This window comes from Oreochromis aureus, linkage group 3, assembly GCF_013358895.1.
Source record: "Oreochromis aureus strain Israel breed Guangdong linkage group 3, ZZ_aureus, whole genome shotgun sequence".
In the NCBI taxonomy this organism is placed as follows: Eukaryota; Metazoa; Chordata; class Actinopteri; order Cichliformes; family Cichlidae; genus Oreochromis; species Oreochromis aureus.
The window spans coordinates 14085816-14098582 of record NC_052944.1 but is presented as its reverse complement, the minus strand read 5'-3'; the positions used below and the strand labels follow the sequence as shown (position 1 = coordinate 14098582).

Genomic DNA, 12767 nt, shown 5'->3' with positions numbered 1-12767 from the left:
TTTTTGTAGATAAGCTTCAAGCCAGCAAGCAACAATACCTAAACCAAAAATATTATCACCAGAAGTGAGAAAGTGTCTGGACTATCTCCAGCTGTGTTGCATGTATTAAAGATAACTTCAGACACTGTCTGGTTGTCATGTCTGAAAGAGGCTGTACAGTCACACAGATAAAAGACATCAGTCATGTTTCTAATGATATAAATCAACCAGAAAGATTATAAAGACAAAAGCTGTGAGACGCCACTAGAGAAAGGATGGCTTGTTATCATTACATGAAGTGATTTAGAAATAATATGTAAGCTTTCAGGGCAGCACTCACAACTTTTTAAAACTGATTACCTGATGGTAAGCTTACACAGATATATAAACATACAGGTGAACTCTAAGAGGTTATAAAGAAGAGAGCTGTGCTTTTACAGAACACAATTTATTTACATTTTATATTTACAATCAGTTTTTATTTATATAAACAAAATAAACATTACGAAACTAGAACAAAACTATCTTATTTACAATATAAACTGTTTCTCCCCTATTTCCTTTTTTTCTTCCACCCATCTTTGTCTCTCTGCCTCATAGAAAGGAGACTCCTGAAACTCCTTCCAGGTCATCTCCTTGGCCATGCCCTTGTCCCTGTACAGAGAGTGCACTTTTGAAGGGCAGTAGATATATTTCCCTGCCACTCCAGGGAAACCCGTATGAACATGTGGGCTATTTGGTCCCTGTTTCAGGTCCATGTGGCAGAACCTGCAGAGGCGGCCTGTTTCTTGGGTTTCTGGCCTTTTCCTCTTTTTCTCCATCCTTTCCTCTGACCTCTTCCTGGTAGCATCCAGATCCCTTTGGAAAAATTCTGTCTGGGCAAATTCCTCAAAGGGCATTTTCGGGTTACTGATTCCCTCAGCAGCATAAGTTTGATGCACCTTGTTGGAACAATAGAAATAGAGCACAGGCCCTCTCTGGTAAAAATAGTGGACGGTGGATCCATGTGTCTCATATTGAGACTTGGGCTGTCCACAGGCAAGACAAGTCTTTGTCTGCCTTCTTTTTCCCTCAGGCTGCTGCTGCTGTTGCTTTTCTAAGATGCCCTCCACAATCTTCTCTATTGAGTCAGTGGTGCAGACAGGGCAGGAGGAGGCGGGTTAAAGACGGCAGGCTCTATGGTGACTACGGGAACACTAGTTGTTTCACTGCCTTCCGTTAATGAGTGCCACAGCTGCTGAGTCTCCAGAAGTTTTTCTGGGCTTGTGTTCAAAGATTAATTGGTGTTGAGAAGCTTAGCCAAGTGCTTCACATAACGGGATATGTGCACCTTGGACAGTGATGGGAATAACGGCGTTACTTTTTTCAGTAACGAGTAATCTAACTAATTACTATTCCTATCGTTACAACGGCGTTACAGTTACTAACAAGGAAACGCGGTCCGTTACTATTTTTCAACAAACAGACGGTTGAAGCTGCGTTCAGCTTACCGCATCTTATATCAGCTGCAGGAAGCAGCTGTAAGTAATCTGGACGCTACAGCTTTAAGCAGCTGCGCGCTCCCGCGGACGGTAATCATGGTCACTGTCTAGCACAACACCTGGAGCTAAGGAGGCAAAACAATCGCATGAGTGCTGCTGTTTGACTGAGGAAGAATAAAGTAGTCGTGGTAAGTCAATCACATGACCACTTAAAGACAAAGCAACATGGTGCCAGTTTTTAAATTGTGTTGATAGACCACGTACAACAAGAGTCATGATAAACAAGATATACGTGCCGTTTTTTCCTCAATAGTTTCGCCACGTTAGCGCTAGCAAGCACTTTCTGCTTATGAGCAAAAAAACAAAACAAAAAAAAGTTTTAGGAGTGACGGCGAGAGAAAGAGAGAGAAAGCAGGAAAAGAGAGAGAGCGAGTTTTGAGATGTGAGATTTGTGACGTTTAGCGTGTTTGGAGTGTGTAGTTAATGTGTTGTCTTGTGTAGTTAGTGTGTAGTGTTGTGGATAGTTTTGTGTTGTGTGTCAGAACAATGAGGCGACTGCTGTCTCCAGGTAGAAACAGGAGTGATACACCTGCTGCTGTCAGACCTGCAGGTATCAGGCTGTGATGTTCTCCTTTATAGTGGACAGAAATGATTTTTTTGGAGTGGCACAAATAATTTGTGTGGCATCTTATTGAATGCAGAACAGCTGATTGTTCTGTAAATAGTTTGAAATGGTTATTTAAAATAAGGGTAAAAGGTAAATGGATGCAAATAACTTTGTTGTTTGCAAAACTTGTGGATAGGATTTTAAAATTGACAATTAATATTTGCATTTGAAGTTATGAAATATGATTCATTAAACATGTTTATGGTTGTTACAGTAAAATATAACTTTTTCTACTCTGATTTTATGTTTTTGTCTGATTTTAGATCAAATTCTGGTTATACAGTATGACAAAATGAGAACATAACTGTAAATTCAGGCACGTGAGGTTGTGCTAAAAGAATGATAACAAACAAGGCAAAGCAAATAGTTTTTAAAGGTAAAATGTGGAGAGAAAATCAAGAGTAGTAAAAAGATGGCTAATTATACCCTGGATCCCAGGGGTTAAACGTTTTCTTTTTTTTTTTTAAGTAACGCAATAGTTACTTTTCCAAGTAATTAATTACTTTTAGAATATTGTAACTCAGTTACTTTTTTGAAGAAGTAACTAGTAACTATAATTGAATTACTATTTCAAAGTAACTTGCCCAACACTGACCTTGGATGTGGGATGCAGCAGGCTGTTGGGATCTGCAGCAGAACGATGGACCATGTCTGCATAATCTTGATCCACAAGCTTCAGGATGTCCTTCTTCCCATGGTACTTTTGCAGCAGATCATCTATTGCCTCTTTCATGCGTCAGGTCCAGCGTGTGTGGTCCAGCACAAAACCCCAACCACCTGTCTTTATAGGTCCAGTGCACCCAGATTAAAACTTTGGGTGTAAGATTCAGATAATTATTTATTAAAAGCTACATATTTTAAATGAGAATAAGAAAGAAAAAGTATGTCTTTGTGCCCCTTTTCATTGTTCATGCCCCTATCGGCCCCCTGGCTAAACTTTGCTAGATCCGCCCCTGCACAGTTACCAGCCGTCAGCTACGTAGAAAAGGATCCTGGTGTAGAAAGTAATATTAAATAAATTCTAACAACAGCTTATCAAGCTTAAACGTGCTTCTGTTGTTCAGCCGCTGGTTTCCTCTTTCTGGCGCGAAGTGGGCCAAAAACAAAGAAGAGAGACGGACTCTCGACAGAAAAGCCGATCAGCTGATCATTAAGCAGTTTCACGATTGAAGTAGCAGCAGCAGAGGGAGAGAGAAGAGGCAGTCGCGCTATATATCGGTTGTTAAACTTAACGCTGGAATGCTTTACAAACATTCAGAGATGAACTTAAACACTTGCTTTACTTCTCTCTGGGATAACTTCCTCGGAGATGAAATGCTGGTTTGGTAGCGAGGCTACAAATACACACAGGCGCTGTATCACATGACGCATACTGCTGCAACGTGCTACGGTTATGAGCCGAGTTACGCCGTGTTGCAAGTTTTGTGAGATGCTTTTTTGATATTTAATGGATCGGATTACATTTTTTATTTTTCGCCGATATCCGATCCAGTAATTCAGGTCAGTATCGGACCGATACCGATACGTAATATCGGATCGGTCCATCTCTAATTTCCAACACTGAAAAGCACAAAGGCCAACTTTAACAATAAAAGGTGTAAAAACAAGTACAGGATATTTACAATAAGCAGACCTCAGTGCCAGAAAGTGTATTTCTAACACTGAAAGGGTCAAAGGTCAACTTTAACATTAAAAGGTGTAAAAACAAGTACAGGATATTTACAATAAGCAGACCTCAGTGCCAGAAAGTGTATTTCTAACACTGAAAGGGTCAAAGGTCAACTTTAACATTAAAAGGTGGTCAAACAAGTACAGGATATTTACAATAAGCAGACCTCAGTGCAAGAAAGTGTCTTTCCAACACTGAAAAGGTTAAAGGTCAAGTTTAAGGGTGTAAAAACAAGTACAGGATATTTACAATAAGCAGACCTCAGCGCAAGAAAGTCTCTTTCCAACACTGAAAAGGTTAAAGGTCAACTTTAAAGGTGTAAAAACAAGTACAGATATTTACAATAAGCAGACCTCAGTGCCAGAAAGTGTCTTTCCAACACTGAAAAGGTCAAAGGTCAACTTTAAAGGTGTAAAAACAAGTACAGGATATTTACAATAAGCAGACCTCAGTGCAAGAAAGTGTCTTTCCAACACTGAAAAGGTCAAAGGTCAACTTTAACATTAAAAGGTGTAAAAACAAGTACAAGATATTTACAATGAGCAGACCTCAGTGCAAGAAAGTGTCTTTCCAACACTGAAAAGGTCAAAGGTCAACTTTAACATTAAAAGGTGTAAAAACAAGTACAGGATATTTACAATAAGCAGACCTCAGTGCAAGAAAGTGTATTTCCAACACTGAAAAGGTCAAAGGTCAACTTTAAAGGTGTAAAAACAAGTACAAGATATTTACAATGAGCAGACCTCAGTGCAAGAAAGTGTCTTTCCAACACTGAAAAGGTCAAAGGTCAACTTTAAAGGTGTAAAAACAAGTACAGGATATTTACAATAAGCAGACCTCAGTGCAAGAAAGTGTCTTTCCAACACTGAAAAGGTCAAAGGTCAACTTTAACATTAAAAGGTGGTCAAACAAGTACAAGATATTTACAATAAGCAGACCTCAGTGCCAGAAAGTGTCTTTCCAACACTGAAAAGGTCAAAGGTCAACTTTAACATTAAAAGGTGTAAAAACAAGTACAGGATATTGACAATAAGCAGACCTCAGTGCAAGAAAGTGTATTTCCAACACTGAAAAGGTCAAAGGTCAACTTTAACATTAAAAGGTGGTCAAACAAGTACAAGATATTTACAATAAGCAGACCTCAGTGCAAGAAAGTGTCTTTCCAACACTGAAAAGGTCAAAGGTCAACTTTAACATTAAAAGGTGTAAAAACAAGTACAGGATATTGACAATAAGCAGACCTCAGTGCAAGAAAGTGTCTTTCCAACACTGAAAAGGTCAAAGGTCAACTTTAACATTAAAAGGTGTAAAAACAAGTACAAGATATTTACAATAACAGGGCTCGCAAAATTTCAAAATCTCTGGTAGCCCTTCGGGCAGGCACTCTTCAGTTTTAGCCCAAAATAAATTTAAGTAGCCCGAATAAAAAAGAGAGCAATTTTTTAATGTTCTGTTTCCTTTACAATATTATAGATTAAAGTATAATATTGTAAAGGAATAATATAATATTATAATATCATACATTATACATTAAAGTATAATATTGTAACGGAAACAAATTTATCAGAAAATTGTTAAAATACAAATCACAACAACTGTATAAAAATTACAATCATCAACTCAAATACTTGTTTCTAATTGAACAGAAATTTCTATGAACTTGCAAGAACTGTGTAGAACATGAATCAGTCTGTGTCAGATCCTGAATCTGAAATTTCCACTGAAGTCAAGGGTAAGAGGTAAGGGGAACCAAGATCGAGGCCATTTGCTTTTTGAAGTTTGCAAAAACTGCTAAATTTGGCCAATGGTGGTTCACTCTTTGCAACATAGTACGCTTTTGAAAGATTTTTCAGGACTTCTGTTTCTGCTTGGTTTATTTTTTGCAATTGCTGTTTGTTCTGGGAAAGATATTGCAGACTGGGCAATAATGCATTTCTTGCATTTCTCATGGGTTCTGATGGGGTCTTTCTTCAAATTACTGGTCCCAGTTACAAAGGCGCTTGTCGACTCAAATGAAATGAAACTCACGACACACCCGGCAGAACATTATGTTATTTAGCTCGTCATATTCCAGCCACATAAATTCTTTTGTCCATGAAACCAAAAAGCTGAGCTTTCTTTTTGCCTCATAGTCTGATTTGTCATAACTTTTCCGTTTTGTGGTAGGCTTTTATTTGGCTGTCCCTTCTTCACCCTGACCTGTCTTATTTGGCTCAGCAGAACTAAAATTCCAGCGTAAATCCTGCTGCTTTTACACAGGTACTTACATAACGGTCAGCGATTCTCTGCGCAATCAACCTCTCACGTGTTTAAGCTTGCTGTGGGAGATTTCACTTGTCACGTTTGAATAGTAAGCTAATGAGTGATAAGACGACGTCAGAGGAATTGGTGCGCAATTAATCGTCACTCACCCATCAGTGCTGCCGCTCTCTACACACAGTTCGCACGATCGCAAAGTGAAAGTGAAAGCAAAAAACAAGCACAAATTCAAACGCGATTTCAATATGTCACATAATGACAGTGGCTCATCGATGCCAATAACATAATTACTCAGCTACATTTGCGAAAGAAAATGCAAAATCATTGACAGATTTTTTCTTCCTATGATAGCCCGACGGGCAGGGCTGAGATGGATTTTGGTAGCCCGACTGGAAAAATCGCTAGCCCCGGGACGTCGGGCTAGCGATTTTGCGAGCCCTGAATAAGCAGACTTCAGTGCAAGAAAGTGTCTTTCCAACACTGAAAAGGTCAAAGGTCAACTTTAACATTAAAAGGTGTAAAAACAAGTACAAGATATTTACAATAAGCAGACCTCAGTGCAAGAAAGTGTCTTTCCAACACTGAAAAGGTTAAAGGTCAACTTTAACATTAAAAGGTGTTCAAACAAGTACAAGATACTGACAATAAGCAGACCTCAGTGCAAGAAAGTGTCTTTCCAACACTGAAAAGGTTAAAGGTCAAGTTTAAAGGTGTAAAAACAAGTACAGGATATTTACAATAAGCAGACCTCAGTGCAAGAAAGTGTCTTTCCAACACTGAAAAGGTCAAAGGTCAACTTTAAAGGTGTAAAAACAAGTACAGGATATTTACAATAAGCAGACCTCAGTGCCAGAAAGTGTCTTTCCAACACTGAAAAGGTCAAAGGTGAACTTTAAAATTAAAAGGTGCAAAAACAAGTACAAGATATTTACAATAAGCAGACCTCAGTGCAAGAAAGTGTATTTCTAACACTGAAAAGGTCAAAGGTCAACTTTAACATTAAAAGGTGGTCAGACAAGTACAAGATATTAACAATAAGCAGACCTCAGTGCAAGAAAGTGTCTTTCCAACACTGAAAAGGTTAAAGGTCAACTTTAAAGGTGTAAAAACAAGTACAGGATATTTACAATAAGCAGACCTCAGCGCAAGAAAGTCGTCGTGTCCAAATTCATGGGCTGCATGCTCCTGAGGCCGCATTTGTAGACCGACACGCCACAGCGACGACGCTGAAGGCTGTCCAAATTGTGAGACTCCTCCGAATGCAGCCGACAAATGCGCCCTCCTTTTCCCCGAATTTGAAGGATGGGTCGGGTGTGTCCTTCGTGGCCCACCATCCCAGAATTCAGAGAGCGCCCAGCCAAACTCCAGTTTCGGCAATGGCGGCCGCTACTAAGTTTTAAAATTACTCTTATTACTCTTTTCTCGGTCACAAAATAAACTTTTAACATATTTTCAGGCGAGAATGTGGGTGTGTAAACTTCAAATATCTGCTCGGTTTATCAAGATATTGCATATTTGCAAAAGTGGTTCGGACGTTTTGGAGACGCCTGTTACCCACCAGCTTGATAGCTAGCCGAGAGCTCGAGGGTCACTGAAGCCGCCGAGAACGGCACAAACCCCGCACATAATTTTCAGATCACCGCGGACTTTCGCTACTCAGGTTAAACGTAATATATAAGTCACTTAGACAACCTAAAAATGCTATTGTTTGGCTTTCTTCAGTGTTTTATTTGTTCGTGAGTAAATCGGTTTGGCTGAGATTAAAATTATTAGATTAGATTAGATAAAATAAAACTTTATTAATCCCCCGGGTGGTTTTCACACAGCTGAATAAACGTCAAACAGAAAACTGATTAAACAGAAGTGTGAGATGGTCGAGAATTTACGCCAGTGTCCTGTTATATTTTAGATAGCAGGGAGCAGACGGCCGAGTTTATTAAACTCCACCGAGACAGCGGTGACGTTAATCAGAAGGCTAGACCGTCCAATTCCACGGCTGTTTACTTCCGGCCTACCCGACCTTCTGAGGACCCGGCCCACATAGACCGCGAAGGCCGGGTCCTCAGGAGGATGCAGCCCATGAATTTGGACACGACCAGTGTCTTTCCAACACTGAAAAGGTTAAAGGTCAAGTTTAAAGGTGTAAAAACAAGTACAGGATATTTACAATAAGCAGACCTCAGTGCAAGAAAGTGTAATTCTAACACTGAAAAGGTCAAAGGTCAACTTTAACATTAAAAGGTGTAAAAACAAGTACAAGATATTGACAATAAGCAGACCTCAGTGCAAGAAAGTGTATTTCCAACACTGAAAAGGTCAAAGGTCAACTTTAACATTAAAAGGTGTAAAAACAATTACAAGACATTTACAATAAGCAGACCTCAGTGCCAGAAAGGGAGGTGGGGGGGGTCTCCGAGTGTCCAACATTCAGACAGCTACCTGAGGACACTCATGTGAGAGAAAATCTGCTCACACAGATATGTAGAGCCAAATACTGTCAATAAGGCCTCTGCAATGTTCTGAAGACAGTTAAACTTGTCAGGTAGTGATGTCCAGCAGGTGAAAATGCAAGCTCCATGTAGATTCCAGCTGCTTCGATGTCGCATTAACTGGCATTAACTCAGCCAGTTAATGCGAGACAAATCTAGCTGCTCATTAAAGATTTCTGGTTTGATCAGAAAATAAAACATTGGTCCATACACCTGAAAGTCCCAAAAATGCATTGTGTCTCGAGTCTATGGATGCATTTGGACTAAAGACCGGCCCCCCAGATATTAAAGCCATAAAGCCTTTGAATGAAAATAAACGCTGTTGTGACAGTGATGTACACTGTCTTGTTGGTAAATGTATGATTTCTATTCATTTTACGTCAGATGAAAACTTTGGTTGTAAGCTTTAGATAATTATTTAATAACAGCCAGACATTTTAAATGAGAATAAGAAAGTATTTCTTTGTGCCCCCTTTCCTGTTAATGCCCTACCTGGCCCCTGGCAAAACTTTGCTAGACCTGCACAGTTACCAGCTGTCAGCTACGTAGAAAAGGATCCTGGTGTTATTTGTCTCTCAGAAACAGTTCATAACTTCCCTTCAACTCATTCATGTCACCTAAAAGGTAAACCTGTTTCTCCATCACCTGTTCAGCTCTGATGATTTAGTAAGGACATCTCCTGGTTTCATCTTCATGTTTCCCTCTCACCAGATATACAAACCGATATCATGACCAGCAGTTTTTACAGCTGTGGCTCCAGCAAACATCAGCTGATACTAGAAATTAATATTAAATACATTCTAACAACAGCTGACCAAGCTTAAACGTGCTGCTGTTGTTTAGTGCGACATCCGGCAGTTTCCTCTTTCTGGCGCAAAGTGAGCGATAAACAAACGAGAGAAAAGCTGATCAGCTGATCATTGATCAGTTTCACGATTGAAGTAGCAACAGGAGAGAGAGGGGAGAGAATGAGAGGAGAAGAAGATGCAGCTGTGCAGCAAAGACACAATAACTCCAGCTTTGTGTCTTTTTCCATCCTGGCTGAAGTACGGGACAAACTGTGTTCCTTCTCAGCTCAACACGAAACGGGTAATAATTTCTCTGAATGCAGGACGATTCCGTTTGTACCGGACGGTTGGCAACTCTACTAACTAACCTTATGAATAAAATAAAGTTTACTATCAATAAAATCATAGCACCCGCCCAGCAGTATATAAATCCCGTCATGCTAGCTAGTACGCAGTACGAGTTATTGTAACTGACTGTAAAAAGTCAGCACAACGAAAATAAACTCCACCTAAACTTGGTTTATATCTGACCCAGATAAACTGCAGGTCATTAACTTCTTTCCTGAAGTTCAGTTCACCTGATGCTCCGACCGGCGGCTGCCTCGGGTCTCTCCAACTCCTGCCTCCCATTCCCTCATCCACCTGCTGGCCTCCACCACTTGTTAATTTTACTGAATCTGTGGAAGCTCCGCCATAGCCACCACCAAACAACTGAGTTATTTTTACACACTGATCAGCTTCTGGTCAGTCCACCACCAAAATAATAATAATAATAATAATCGGGCCACCGAGCAAATGCCCTTATGCCCGATGGCCAGTCCAGCTATGGTCGTGCGTGCTATCAGTTAACCCTGCCTAGGGTTGCCGACCCCTGATTTATAACTAACTAATCGCATTATGTAGCTGGGAAAAAGTTATAGTTTATTTAAGTGAAGCCTTTGATCCAGAGAAGAAAATGATGTTAGGACCTACAGGGGATCTGGTATGTTTACATATGTTCTAACGTTGCTGTTACCATAGAAACCGATATACACATATATATGTATATTTGGGGTCGGGGGGCTTTTTACAAATGTTAAGCTAATTTTAACCATTTCATTTGAAAAAAGTGTCAAATTTGAAGGCTTTAAATCAAAGTAACACCTTTTTTCACATTCATACACCAGTCGGTAATAAATTCTACACCTCTCCTGGAAAATTTAAAGCATACAAGCAATTTACCGGGAAAAGTCTTGGAATACACTTATTTTGATCACATTAAAACTTGATATTCACACTGGAACTTGTTAAATTATTATAGTCATCTAGTGACTCTTAAAATAATTGAAGAAATTTTGAAATTTTGTACCAGGTGACTGTCGACGAGTCGGGGTCCACGACGAGCCATCTTCAAGCTTTGCTGTTATGATGAAACATGAGTACAAAAGATCCAAAGATGCAGTAGTTGTTGTCGCTTTCTAGTAAAATCCGCTTTCTGTAGAAATATTCTCCAAACGTTATCTATCCACAAGCTGAGCTTGGAGCAGGTCAAGACAAGTCCAAGAGCAAGTGTAAAGGGACGACTGGAACCTTGTGCAGCATTCATATACCTACAGCGGGCCATGGTTACGGTTGCTAACATGCGTGTGCACGTGATAGAACTATATGAATTGAGCCCATCGCAATGTAATTTACAGTAAAGTTATGGTCATTTATAGTTACTGCCTTTGTTACCCTTTATGTGGGATGTCTAATAACCATGTAGGTATATCCAGAAATAAACACAGATATTAGAAAGCAGCAAGTCAGTACCTGAGATGTTTGCTTGAGTGAATAACATTAGCATATGCTAATATTACGTCTTCACATTTTTCTTTTCAAAGGTAACAAAAACTTAGCGTTCTCGCTACTTACCATGCTGTAATACAGCTATATGCTAGCAATGACATTTAACAAATGTTTTTTAAACAAGCTATTGTTGAGCCAATATTAAAGAAACCTCAGCTGGATCCATCTCTTCCTAACAGTTGTAGGCCAATATCCAAATTGCCTTTTATAGCGAATATTTTAGAAAAAGTAGTAGTAGAACAACTTAACTATTTCCTGGATAAAAATGCTGTTATGGAAACTTTCCAGTCTGGTTTTCGTAAATTGCATTCCACTGAAACGGCCTTACTTACAGTATCTAGTGATATCTTGATGACAGCAGTGCTCGTCCTTTTAGATCTCAGCTCTGCTTTTGATACTGTAGACCACAGTTTCAATATAAACAGACTCAAGAACTTGTTTGGGATTACTGGTGTTGTTTTAAAATGGTTTATGTCATATTTGTCTGAGAGATCTTTTACTGTTTGCATGAATCATGTGATGTCAGACTTAACAGTTTTACCGTGTGGGGTACCTCAGGGATCTGTCCTGGGTCCAATTCTACTTTATATATTTCCCCTAGGCCAAATTATTAAATTAAAAATATCTCCTCTCATTTCTGTGCTGATGACATTCAACTGTACTGTTCCTTCAGGATTTCTGAGTTTTATAAATTGTCTAATTTAAGTAATTGCCTGACAGAAATCAACCAGTGGTTGAATGACAATTTTCTCCAACTAAACTCTGATAAAACAGAAACTCTAATTATTGCTCCAGACCGTATAGTCTCAGAAATTAGGCAGCATATCAGCTTCTTAGACCCTTCTGTTAAATCGAGCCTCAGAAACCTCGGTGCCATGTTTGACAGCTCGATGTCACTCGAGCAGCATTCTAAGCAGCTGGTCCAAAACTGTTTTTATCATTTACGGAATATTTCTAAACTCAGACTAATGGTGTCAAAACCTGAACTTGAGATGATTATTCATGGTTTTATTTCCTCTTGTTTAGACTACTGTAACGGCCTTTTTACTTGTTTTAACAAATCAGCCTTAAATCATCTTCAGACTGTGCAGAATGCTGCAGCACGACTCTTAACAGGCACCAAGAGAAGATCGCATATTACTCCAGTTTTAGCCTCCCTTCACTGGTTGCCTGTAAGTTTTAGGTTTCATTTTAAAATTTTAGTTCTAACCTTCAGGGCCCTTCATGGTCAAGCTCCCCAATATTTATCTGACCTTCTGAAACCACATTCATCTTCTTGAGCTTTAAGGTCATTAGATCAGAGACTGCTGGTGGTACAGCGCACTCATTTTAAAACCCGTGGTGATCGGGCCGTTCAGGCAGTGGCACCACGGTTGTGGAATTCTCTTCCACTATCTCTACGCTGCACAGACTCCATTGATTCTTCTAAAAAAAAACAGCTGAAGACATTTTTATTTAAAAAAGCATTTTATTAAGTTCCTCTTATGTTGCTTTTATTGTTTTACATTGATTTATATTTTCATTTCTTCTGTTGTAAAGCACTTTGTGATTTTTTTTTTTTATCTGTGAAAACTGCTATATAAATAAATTTTACTTACTTACTAACTT

General features: G+C 39.2%; 1 long non-coding RNA gene across 1 annotated transcript; it reads right to left on the bottom strand.

The window, feature by feature from the left end:
* Positions 1-411: 411 nt before the first annotated feature.
* LOC120436580 lies at positions 412-2859 on the bottom strand. The gene is made up of 2 exons (XR_005610562.1): positions 2723-2859; positions 412-1309 (listed from the first exon to the last, which is right to left on the bottom strand). It is a non-coding gene; the product is annotated as an uncharacterized LOC120436580 (long non-coding RNA).
* Between the last annotated feature and the right edge of the window lie 9908 nt (positions 2860-12767).